Source organism: Ochotona princeps, chromosome 5, assembly GCF_030435755.1.
Source record: "Ochotona princeps isolate mOchPri1 chromosome 5, mOchPri1.hap1, whole genome shotgun sequence".
NCBI classification, from domain to species: Eukaryota; Metazoa; Chordata; class Mammalia; order Lagomorpha; family Ochotonidae; genus Ochotona; species Ochotona princeps.
In genome coordinates this window covers 63562731-63576282 of record NC_080836.1, presented here as the reverse complement: position 1 = coordinate 63576282, position 13552 = coordinate 63562731, and the positions used below count along the sequence as shown (strand labels likewise).

The following is a 13552-nucleotide window of genomic DNA, read 5'->3' as shown; positions in this document are numbered from 1 at the left end:
GGTATTGAGGATTTCTCTGCACGCCCCTCCTAAAACTGTTCTGTACCTAAAATGTTGACATATGTCTTGTTAGAGTTATAAGCCAGTCTAGACTACCCGGAAAAAAGGAGAAGAAAAAAAAAGCCAAGTTCAGCAAAATTATGCTTCAACGCTATATAATGCTAAATAATATAATGAAAATAGACACGAGACAGCTGAATAGTAATCTATAGCCATTTTAAGGTGTATAGAACCCGGTTGTGTATAAATTAAAATTGAAATGTCAACAAAGGTGTCACAGGATGTGGTAAAGAACTTGCATTTTTTTTAACATGTTGGTTAGTCAATTCTATGTCAATTAATTCCATAACATTATAAATTGTTGCTGATGTTTTGTCGGGGCTTTTAATTGATGGGGATGATACTTAGCCGGCTCTACCTTCAGACCAGAGATGGTCTCCCCAACAAGCTGTTGAATTTGTCTGGACAATAAGATGCTGGACTCTATGCTTGGTATATGCTTGCAATGAAACAATCTCAACTGATCTTGAACTGTGGTAATACAACAAGGTGGAGGAATCCACCAAGGAGGGAGTGTTTGGGGAGGGGTGGGGGGAATCCCAGTACCTATAAAACTGTGTCACATAATGCAGTGCAAATAAAAAATAAAAAAAGCAAAAACAAAAAAATGCTTTTCTCATTTCTATAAGCTATGTTTTGTAAAAATATTTAATAAAGAAAAGAAGGCAATGAGACTGTCTTCCATTTGTATAAAACATCTAAGAAGCCAGGTGACTGTTGATATTCCACAGAGTAGGTGATTAAGGTTAATTGAAGCACAGGGTGGGGGCATATATTGGCTTCAGTTTGTTCCAGAAACTGTTTGCTCTGGTGATTGAAAACAGCCTTTAGTTAATGAGGTCCACTCATGCCTTCTTTGTTGAAGAAGGAAAACAATACTTTAGTGTGCTGTTTTATTATATTTGGCTCATGTTCCTTTTACCATCCTGAAATAAGGTACCTTTAGTGATAATAAAAAAAAAAAAACTAATGAGAGATAACTGTATTCTTTCTTATAACTTGGACTGTTTTACAATGCAACATTTTGCATAGACAACTACAAGCTGTAAAAGATGGGTAACCATTTTTAATTTTACTTTTTATATGGGCCACTATCAACAGCTTTAACTTCAAACCAGATGTAGAGATAATTGCAACAGTTTGCAGCTAAACTGTTTTTTTTTTTTTTCAAGAAAAAACTGATTTTGGAAATGAGTAACAAGTAAGATACAGAGCAGTGTCTTCAAAGACTGCTTGAAATTTTTATTCTGTTTGTATTTCAGTTTCATCAACTGTCGATTTGACACAATTATGCTACATATTTTTATTATTGACAGTTTCTTTGAATTCAACTTACATTCCGGTTACTTGATTCACATTCATTATAGTTTTACATTTGCCCTATCACCCTCTGACTTTTCTGTGTGTTTATTAATTATTCCTCTTTTCTCCATGAGCAAAAGAGGATGGAGCTTTATTTACTCTCATTGTTACCTTTCATCACTGAGAACTGTGCCTGGTATGCAATCTCCTTCAATAAGTATCTGTAAAATCAACAAATAGCTTAGAAGCTAATCCTTAGTTCCTACATTGTTGATTTTGTGTGTATTTTAAAAGTGATTGGGGATAATAGACCAAGTTTTTAAATCTTCCCCAAGTGTTATTTCTGTTACATGCAGCAACATAGGGAATATTATAAAACTGTGATTTAAAAATCCTGTTCTTCCCATGCTGCTTTCCATGGTGCTTTAAAAATAATTGCAAAAACATGGAAGCAACCAAAATGCCCATCAGCAGAAGACTGGATAAGAAAGCTATGGTTCATCTACTCCTTGGAATACTACTCAGCTATTAAAAAAAACAAAATGCAGTTCTTTGTGGCCAAATGGGCCAAACTGGAAACCATAATGCTAAGGGAAATGAGCCAATCCCAAAAGGTCAGATACCACATGTTTGCCTTAATTTAAGATGATATGATGTTATGTAAAACATGTTATTTTATGTATATTATGTTATATGTTGTGTATAAACTAAAACTGAATTAACAATGAGGTGATCACAGAAGATGGTTAAGAAATTGCAATTGTTTTTAACATATTGGTTACTCAATACTATAACTATTAGTTACACAATGAAGTTAATTGTTGCTGAGGGTATGTTGGAGCCTTTAATTGATCGGGTTGATAATCTGATGGTTCTGCCCTCGGACCAGACAGGGTCTCCCCAGGAAGCTGAGGAACTAGACTGGACTATAAGATGTTGGACTCTATGTTTAGTTTATGCTTGCAAAGAAGGAATCTCAACTGTACTTGATCAGTGGATATGCAACAAGGTGGAATATTCCACATGGGGGGATGCAGGGGGGAGGGGTGGGGTGATTCCCAGTTCCAACGAAACTGTATCACATAATACAATGTAATCAATGAATAAAAAAAAATAGCTTCATAAAATCTAGTTTGGCCATTTAATTATGGCGTGAGACAAATATGAAAGTAATAAGTAATTATGGACTTTAAATATATTTTCTCAAGGCTTTGGCTTTACTTCTGCAAGCTAATTAGTCCTTACTTTCCTAGCTATATTATGACTTACTGATATTATTTTACTGGAACTGTCTCTTGTAGGATGAGCTCCATTTTAAAGCAAACAAACAAATGCCAATGCACTTATATAACTCAGGGGAAAAAAGCTTTTTGATCTCTTTGGCCTCATGGCTGAAGTCCAAATTGTTTCTTGTAGCCCTCAAAAAATACTTTACTAGGAAAGCAAAACTGAGAAATGACACAATGTTTTCTGTTCTGAATGTATTATTGACCCTGTGACCTTTAGAAATATATACAACAGGTCTAGTTCTGCAATGATGGGAGAATTTGTGATGGACATTTATTTCTTTGGGTTATTGGAGAGTTCAACAATATCATTGTGTATCAGGTTAGAGTGAATGTTTTCATTTCTCATTAAATGTTTATGGAAAAAGTAAGAGGTGATTTATTGTTTATTTATGGCCATTGTGATGACATGACTGCCATAGGCCACTATTTTGAGGCAGAAAACAGAATATTGCTTGGCTGAGAAAGTATGAGTCCTTGAAAATGAGCAATATCTAAATTTTTTTTTTTTTTGGTTCTCTACCAGTTGACATTGTTTCTTTGCCCATCCTTGTAATATAGAAAGATTGCCTCATCTAATTCCACTTCCTTCTTCTTCATCCCGCCATCCTATCAGTTCAGGCTTAGTAAATGACAAAAAGCTCCAAATAACATATAACATAACATAACATAACATAACATAACATAACATAACATTAATATTTGCAACCCTTTGTCAACCTCATACTCTTGTCAGAAAAAGTCCTGGTGATTTTGTAGAATTCTTTTGGGTTTTTGAACATATGAAAGTAATTACAGCAGTGGCTGTATGTGGACTGGATCTTGGGAGATAGCAGAATGCAAAATGCATTGTCTGAATGACTTAAAGTGGTGGAAAACTGCAATGATATTTGAACCATGAATGGAGAGGTGCTATAATATGATTTTTAGTAACCAAGTATCATGAATTATGTCATATTTGGGATAATTCAGAACAAATCCTATAGTGGAAGGCCTAATTGGATGACTTGTAATACACTTGGAAGCATCTTCCTTAAATTAGTTTGTAATTAATCTCCAAATTATTGCTCTGTGTTAATTACCTTATATATTTTTTCCTTGTTCTTCAACTTCTTGCTCTACAATAATATGGCCTCCAGGCTTAATCAGCTGCAAATTTTTGTTTGCTATCTTCACCTGATCTTTAAAAAAATGTGTTGAGATCTAACAGATGTATGTGTTTTTATAATTTATATGCACTTTATTGAAATACTCTATTCCCTATGTTAAATTAAGAAATTTTTGTAAAGAAAATGACATAAGCAATATCTTGTTTGTATTTCTTGATTTGCATAATTTGCATGCTTTCCAAAAACAACAAGATTCTAATGTTCTTTTTTTGTTATTTTATTTTGGTAATCTTTACAGAGTTGATTAGGGTGTAAAGGGTTAAAGGTGACAGGAAAGTGGTAAGACTATTGTTTCCACATTCTCTCTATCTCTCCTCTTTTTTCTCCTGTATCTGGGGCAAACTTTGAGATAAAGGGAGAAGCTCAATCCAGCCTCCCACCAATTTGAGATTCCCCGACATGGGGCATTATCCAGATTCTAATATTCTGAGTGTATCATTCGACAGTCTAATTCCCAAGCTTCACTTCATACTAACCACTTAGTTTTATTTTCTTTTTCTTTTTTTTTAAAGATTTTATTATTATTGGAAAGCTGTATATACAGAGAGGAGGAGAGACAGAGAGGAAGATCTTCCATCCGTTGTTTCACTCCCCAAGTGAGCCGCAATGGGCCAGTGTGCCGATCCGAAGCCGGGAACCAGGAACCTCTTCCAGGTCTCCCACACGGGTGCAGGGTCCCAATACATTGGGCCGTCCTCGACTGCTTTCCCAGGCCACAAGCAGGGAGCTGGATGGGAAGTGGAGCTGCCAGGATTAGAACCGGCGCCCATATGGGATCCTGGGGCTTTCAAGGCGAGGACTTTAGCCGCTAGGCCACACCGCCGGGCCCAGTTTTATTTTCTATGATTAAAAAATACTGAGTATGTTGGATTTTTTCCAAGCATTACTGTGGCACAAATACTGTTCAATATTTTTATATTATATTAAGTAATTGTTTATTCTAATCTGCCTGGATTTATAAGTTCTGTCAGAATGAACAGTTAATCATATCCTCTCTCTTTAGTTCATCAGATAAAGTGAGTTTCTAATACACAATTGGATTTTTAACATTTGGCAAGAGAATTCAATATGTATATATACATTTGCATAAATACAAATAGTGTTAGTTTATGTAACTGCATTATTTTATCATAATGCTTCAGTAACTATTTCATTAATACTTTCTAACTGTTATTTATTACCACAAGAAATGAGTCTCATTTTTGTACATGAATGAGAAAAAAAATATACTGGGCATCCTAAAAACACCTTCAGTGAGAAACCAATGGATAAAATAAACCAAATATTTGGAGAACCCAGATGACAGAATAGGGTAAGGACATGTTTAAAGAAATGGAGAAACATCAGCCAGTGTAAAGCAGAGAGGGCACATTTCAGAAAATAGGAGAAAACAGAACAGCAGCAGAGGGGCACCTGGAGACTGACAAACATGAGAAAGCAATGGACACAGTGGTGTGGTGTTGCAGTAACTGATACTGCAGTGGATTTCAGGGAGGGCAGTCTGATTTGCACCAGCAGCCAGAACTCCACCAACAACAAGTGGGAAGGGGCATTCACTGGGAGCTCAGAAGGTGAACCGAGACAAAGAACTGTCCATTCTGCTGGTCTTTTTGATTGGACCAGGAGCAAAGATAAAGCGGCAGGTCCAGGAACAGGGTAGATTTCATAGTCCAGTCCGCTTCTTAGAGCTCTGTCAGGTACAATTTTGTTTAAGGAGGCAAAGGCTGTGGGACAGGATAATGCACTGAGCTGGGATTAAACTAATTTCTGGTGCAGCAAACTGCAACAGCATATGCATCCTACAGGTTCTACCCAAGACAGGTCAGGGTAGCCCTCAGACCTGAGGGCCAGTAGATCAAGAACTCAAGTAGTGGCACATCAGGCACAATTTTTAACAATGTGGCAAAGGCTTTAACTGCAGGGACAACAGTGAGCTACAAATGTGCTGAGCTGGGAACAAACTCACTGAGCTCTGTACATTGCACTGGTCCCATAGGGAAAATAATACCAATTTTGACATTGTATGTGTTAAAATAGGTCCATGTGTTCTGGGAAAATCAGCACCACCAACAACCTTGCTATACAGGATACCTTGTATATCCCTAATCCTGGAAACTGCTCAAACTGGAAGTGGGGAAAGATTGTATGGGCAATGCTGCAGCCTCAACACAGTATCAAAAGACGTGGAGAGTGATGAGCCAGGAACTGGGATTATGGAGACCATGGTGGAAGTCTAACATAAGAACCCAGTCTTGGAACTCACTGGAGGGAGTGGCACAAGTGACTGTAAACAAGGAGACGTGTACTAACCACAATGAGTAGAGTCAAATTGTACATCTGTGGGTGACATAACTTAGAAACCCACCTCAAGGAGAAAACTCTGCTAACCAGAAGTACAATGACCAAGAGCAAAAGAAGAGACAGAGGAACAATGAATATTAATGCTTGATATTAATATTAAATTATTAATATTAAAGACTCCCTTGCACAGGAGCAAAACTCTTTGTCAACCTCAGAGTTAACTGAGGAAGACATTGAGAAAATGAGGATTCAAAACACTTGTTATAAAACTTCTTATCATAAATGAGAAGCACATAATAAAGAAGTTAAAGGAATTTAGGAATATTTTACACTGGAAATGAGTCAGATGAACTTTGATATATCAGAAATGAAGAATACAGTGAAGTAAACTAAAAGTACAGTGGAGAGTCTCCAAAATAGAATGAGGGAAGCAGAAAAAAGAATCTCAGAATTGGAAGATATTCCTTGTCACCAGTTACCAGTGGGAAACAAACCAAAAGCTGGATGCAGAGCTGGGTCAAGCTAAAAATTAGTATTCAAGAATTGAAACACTATTAAGAGGCCAAATAAAAGAGTTATGGGTATCCCACAAGGTGCAGAAAGAAAAGCTGGGTTTAAAATGTACTTAATGAAATAATAAGGAAAAATTTCTCCAATCTAGAGAGAATTGGGAAACAGAATACAAGAGGGGCACAGAACTCAAAACAGGGTTGACCAAAGCTATCTTCAATGCATGATAACCAAGCTCCCTTCAATCAAATATAAGGAAAAGATCCTTAAATGTGCACACACATAAAAATCAATTGACATATAAAGGAATGCTAATTAAATTCACAGGAGACCTCTCACAGGAAACTCTATAGGTCAGAAGAAAATGGAATGACACATTCCAGATTCTGAAAGCAAAAAAAAAAAAAAAAAAAAAAAAATTGTTGTCCGAGGATAATGTACCCAGGAAAGCTCTCCTTTTTCTTTGAAAATGAAATGAAATTCTTCCACAGTAAAGAAAAGTTAAAAGAATATGCCTCTCCCAAATCTGCCCTACAGAGTATACTTAAAGATGTTTTCTTGACAGAGAAAAGAAATTGCATCCATCAAAACCAAAAGCAAATGTAAAGAACATCCCATTAAAATAACAGAAGACTAAACCAATGAACAACCCTTAGCTAAGATGACAGTACCAAATTACCACCTATTCATATTAACCCTGAATGTAAATGACTTAAAGTCATCTGTCTAATGTCATAGATTAGTAGACTGGATTAAAACAAAGCAAAACAAAACAAAACAAAACAAAACCCATCTCTTTGTTGTCTACAGTAGACACATTTCACCAACAAAAATCAGTGGAAACTAAATCTCATGGATTTTAATTTTTTTTTAGTCAATCTCTTCAAAACATTTATTAAATTCATCACTGACTCATAGATCATAGAGCAGCATCATTTTCTTCAAGAAGGTTCTTGACTTTCTTTTTCATTTATTCAGTGATATGTTAGTCATTTGTTATTCAGTAGCATGTTATTTAACTTCATAATGTTTTTAATTTATTTTTTCTTCCTGTTGTTGATTTTGTATTGTGGCTTTTCATTTATTGATTTGCATGTGTTGATCCATCCCTTCTCCGTGGGATAAATCCCACTTAGTTGACACGGATATTTTTGATGTGCTGTTGGATTTGGTTAGGGATGCTACTTCATGTCTTGGTTTCTGCTCCTCCACTTCTGTTCCCCACCATGGCTATTGTGTTTTAGTTCCCCAACAATCATTGGCCAGAATTCCTGAACCCACTGTGCATACAGGCATTCTACTAAGCCAAAGAGGCACATTCCCATACAAAACCTTCATCAGAGATACCACCAAATGCTTTTCCAGATACATAAAAATAAATGTGGAAATACAAGAACCATAAGCATGGAAGGCAGTGTGATTACCAAAAGGCACAGAATAATACCTTAGTATTTAACCATGAAGATGAAGATATTGATGAAATGCTGGAAAAAGAATCCAAAAGAATGATGGTGAGATTACTCAAAACACAGTGAAAAATTAGAAAAAGTTACATGATGTAAATGGGATATTCTGGAGTAGATAGAGATATGAAAGAGAATCAAACTGAAATAATACAAATGAAGAATTCAGTATGTTAAAAAATACAATGCGAAGCCTTCCACAGACCCAGTGAGGTAGAAAGAATTTATGAGTTAGAAGACAAATCTTTTGAAATACTTTAGTTTGACAAGAAGAAGAAGAAGAAAATCTAACAGTGTTCAATATTTATGCACACTATGAAATCACCTAATATTGAAATCTTGGGCATTCTTGAATGAGTGAAAAAGTAGGATCATTTAAAAACTTATTCAGCGCAATAATAGCCCAAAACAAGAACTGCCAAGCTAAAATGCATAAGCTAGCAGAGCTGTCATTTACAAATGAAGTTGAAATAAAGACCTTAGAACAAAAGAAACAAAAAACATGAAATAATTTGTCACTATTCAGCCAGTCTGATGAAATACACTTAAGTATGTTCTACACCAAGAAACAAAGAAAGATTTTTGATATTATGAAAGAATTTAAAGGCACAAAATCTCCTAGTAGCAATATAGAGGAGTTCCAAAATTAATAAAAGGGATATTTATAGAAAAATGTCATGGCAAGTTGTTACTTATTAGTAATAACCTTGAATGTAAATAGGATAAGTTCTTCAATTAAAAGTTGTAGACCGGGCCCGGTGGCGTGGCCTAGCGGCTAAAGTACTTGCCTTCAACGGCCCGGGATCCCATATGGGTGCTGGTTCTTTTTTTTTTTTTTTCACGTTTCTAATTTTTATTTCAACATTTAAAATATTCACAGGTTGAGTACTAGTCAATAACATCTCCATGGAAGATGTACCAACAAAATATACAGGCATTCCACAACAACAGAGCGACACATCTGTGACTGTGTGCATGTTTATCCTGGAGTTTATCTTGAAAAACACACACAAAAAAGCTCTATTATTTCCATAAAGAGTAAATCACAAAGAGACCTAAGTATCAGTACTTTTAAAAATGTCCAACTGTTGTAATTAATCCTCACCTTTCTTTTCTCATCAGCAGCTAAGCCAGGACAATGCACTTTCTTTTATTTTTCCTTTTTGTTTTATTTCCAACCATTTTATGTAGAATAGGACTATCAGCACATCTTCTGACTAACCAATGAGGTAAGTGAATCCTTCAAGAGTCCTCAGGCATTTATACAGCAAAGGAAGAGTCCGATGACAGTTTCGTTGTTCTTTAGGTAAAATGCCACTCACGCTCTAAGACAGTAGGGAAGTCCCAGCTGAGGACACACTCAGGGCAGGTGCTGCGAGCCGACCTGCACTGAACCCGTCCTGCCGGCACAAGGAGGGAAGCCCAGGCCAGAGGACACGCTGCTTCCTGGGACATTTCAGTTTAAACAGAAAAATCAAAGCACAAGTTAGTCTCTTCTTTTAACCTAATTTTCACCCTCTCGTATAGACTGTGAATTTTATTATGCTGCATGTCCGATGGTGCATGAACTTTGCAGTTAGCTTACGCAACTGTGCCAGAGAAATACTCCTTCTATGAAGATTTTATTAATATAATGCTAAATGGCTAGAAAAAGCCTAGGAAATAGATTTCAGCACCATCTGTCATTAGCGGATCGTTTCAAAATGCATAGTCCTCTAAATTCACAGAATCCTAGGTAATTTAGCCATCATTCTCTCTTCATCCATATCAGAAAATTCTGTGTTTTATCTACCCATTCTGTGTGCCAAAAGAGAGTTCATTTATAAATCTTCCAGTTCAGTTTAAGGACACACACATATTCCCAAACTAAGGGATAATGTCTACCAAGAATCATTCATCTAAAATATGTACAACATTTTGAACACTTTGGTACCTATTACTTGATGAAAGCTAAACTTCTAAAAGATTATTTTTGCCAGTTTTTACCTATGAAGGTTACTGCTGGATACATTAAAAGGTTTATCCAAGTATTTGAAAAAAACAGCTACCACCAAAAAGAGTATTTTGGGTGGCCAGGAAGCTAGTTTCAAACTGAAATCCTTAGTAATACTTCCACAAAACGTTGTAGACCAAGGACTCGGAGCTGGAGGCAGAACAGCTCAATCCTGCCACGGCTGCCCTTCATCAGTGGCAGTAACCACCTGAGATCTGCTACCCTAATGGTCTGGCATCTTAAATGTTTACTTAAATTTTACTGTTCTATCTAGAATTGTTCCATCAATGTTATCAACATCTCAAAATCACAAATACCTCTCTGTTCGAGGAGAACGCATCCCTCTTCACCACCACGGTCTTCCGTTCCGAGTTACCGTCACCTCTACAAACATCTCTTAAGGCACACCAGGCCCCATTTATTCCTGAAGTCTGTGCCTCCATCTGAATCATCAATATGGCTAAATGAAAACCACTTAAACCTGTCTGCTAAAACTCAGGAGCATCAAGGATAGAACGTCACTGTCCAACAGATGAACCGTAAAATAATCAAATCGGCTGAAACAAAAGGTCAAATACACATTCTGAATGCTCTTTCCCCTAAAAACTAAGCACATTATCTACTCTGATACCAGCTACATACACATAATAGATACTAAGTGTTACAAAACAGAATGTTAGGGCAGTCAGCTTCCGCAGTTTCTTTTTTAAACCCCAGTGTAGTTTAACAGTATCTGATTTTATAGACATCGTCCCATTGTGAATATATTAACTAGGCAAAAGCAAACCCAACATCGAAGTCTTCGTTTTCCGCAGACTTGACAGAAAGCTAACTACTACAACGGCACTATGACCAGTAATAGATACTCACTGGCTTGGAGTTCTCATACCAGCCACGCTGCCCAACTGGACCTGCTCTTCAATACAGCAGATTTAGTAACTGCAGTCCTCGTGTATGGTATTAATTATCTTACTGAGATAACATTTTGATAGTTTTACTGAATTTCCAATCAGTAAAATATAGTTAAGGACTTAAAAGAGTACAATAAAAATTGAACAAGAAGAGAATAAGTTACTAGAAGAAAAAAACAGAAAAGGGAGAAAAATGAAAATTGAAATATCTTTGGATTAGAACGCCAAAACAAATTTAGACATCTGATTGGAAAAGATCAATTACAGATTTCATAAAGTCAAAGTTTAAAAACTCAATACAGTACAAATCCTGTTCATGTAAAAGCTGAGATAAAACTAGAAGGCCCATAAAACTGTTACATTTAGCCATAAATGGTACCAAGTTGTCTGAGCAAGAAAGGCCACCACAGCTTAGATTGTAATTACTTGATTTTTATTTTACACTAGGTGGGCGCAAAGCAATCCTCCTCAATAAAGTTGACAATTAGCTTCACTCAGAACATTTTTAATAATGCACATAAAAGAGTATTCATTTTAAAAATTGTTCTGCGATCCAAATATACAATAGCTTGGAAAACAACGTTCAGAAAACAAAAGCCAATGTAAAAAGACAGGTTAAAACAACTAGGACATCATAGGTGTCATGTGGCTCGGATTTTACAGTTTCCTTACTGCATCATCAATGTCAGAAATCTGTTCCTTCAGCTGGCTCCACTGCTCTGGATTTAGAGAAATGCCTTTTCTTCCTGGCTTCATTTCACCTTCTGAATCCATGCAGTATTCTTGAATATCAATCAGAACTTTCCCCTTAAAGTCTCAAACACTGACGTACCTCATTTTCCCAATCTGGAACATGTTGTCGTCTCTGCTGCTGCTGCTCTGTTTGGGAGAGGACAGGACTCGGAGGTCTCGCCCGTCTTCTGCTTCTTCACAGGCTTTTCCTGAGCGACTTGCTTTTTGCTCTTTAACTTTTTGTCCCCTTCACTGTCAGAATCGCTGCCAGACGAGCTTGAAGACACAAGTTCCTCTGACTTCAGCATCGCTGCGCTCCGGCCGCTGGGGTGCCGGTTCTAATCCCGGCAGCTCCACTTCCCCTCCAGCTCCCTGCTTGTGGCCTGGGAAAGCAGTTGAGGACGGCCCAATGCATTGGGACCCTGCACCCGCGTGGGAGACCCGGAAGAGGTTCCTGGTTCCTGGCTTCGGATCGGCGTGCATCGGCCCGTTGCGGCTCACTTGGGGAGTGAATCATCGGACAGAAGATCTTCCTCTCTGTCTCTCCTCCTCCCTGTATATCTGACTTTGTAATAAAATAAATAAATCTTTAAAAAAAAAGTTGTAGACCTGCTGAATATATTTTAATAATGCTCATAAAAGTGCTGTCCAAAACACATTACTAACAATACTATGCACAGACCAACAATCGAAGGATATAAAAATATTTCACAAAAATATAGATATAACTAATAATACTGAGCTGGAGTTGCTATCCTAATAACAGATATACTTAATGACAAATCTGTTAATAGACAGTTAATTAATTATGTACAGATTATGGTATCAAAATAATGGGAGTATTTCCTTACTCCTGGGTCAACAATTGGCATATCAGACAAAGGGGGGGGGGGAATCACCAAATCTATTACTGAATAAACAGATTTACTTGTTAGTTACATGACATTTCATCTGAAGAATGCACATTCTGTTGATAAGTTCATGGAGCAGTCTCCATGGTAGATGATATGCTAGGGTATTCCTGAAAAATCATAGGTGTTTATTTTTTTTTAATTTTTTTTAAAGATTTATTCATTTTATTACAGCCAGATATACACAGAGGAGGAGAGACAGAGAGGAAGATCTTCCTTCTGTCCGATGATTCACTCCCCAAGTGAGCTGCAACGGGCTGATGCGCGCCGATCCAAAGCTGGGAACCTGGAACCTCCTCCACGTCTCCCACACGGGTGCAGTGTCCCAATGCATTGGGCCGTCCTCAACTGCTTTCCCAGGCCACAAGCAGGGAGCTGGATGGGAAGTGGAGCTGCCGGGATTAGAACCGGCGCCCATATGGGATCCCGGGGCTTTCAAGGCGAGGACTTTAGTCGCTAGGCCACGCCGCCGCCGGGCCCAATAGGTGTTTATTTTGAACTTAACCTCTTGCATTAGTCCCTAGAGCATCTGATTAAATCAAATTTGAGTCACTCCTGTTAAAATCATAAATGGATTAACAAAATTAAATGGAAATTTGTAGAAAGAAAATAGATTCCTAAAAAAACCCTTCTGAAAATAGAAGATTCCAATCTACTTTGACTGATCATAGTAAGAATGCCACTTTTATTTTAACAATTACAACAAATCAGTCTGATAATAGCCAACCAGCCTTTATTTCTGTTCATTTGCTTTTATGTTATAATACCTCTTATTCTACTATTGCCTAATGGCAGTAGTTCTGTTTTATAACATGGAAGCTACCTGATTTTGTGTCCTATAAAAAGACCACTTAGATCTATGATTTTTGTGATTGTTTCTTTTGACATCTATGCTTTTGCATTTAATCATTCTA

General features: G+C 37.0%; 1 pseudogene; it reads right to left on the bottom strand.

The window, feature by feature from the left end:
* Positions 1–11062: 11062 nt before the first annotated feature.
* Positions 11063–12035, bottom strand: LOC131480312 (activated RNA polymerase II transcriptional coactivator p15-like; annotated as a pseudogene).
* Between the last annotated feature and the right edge of the window lie 1517 nt (positions 12036–13552).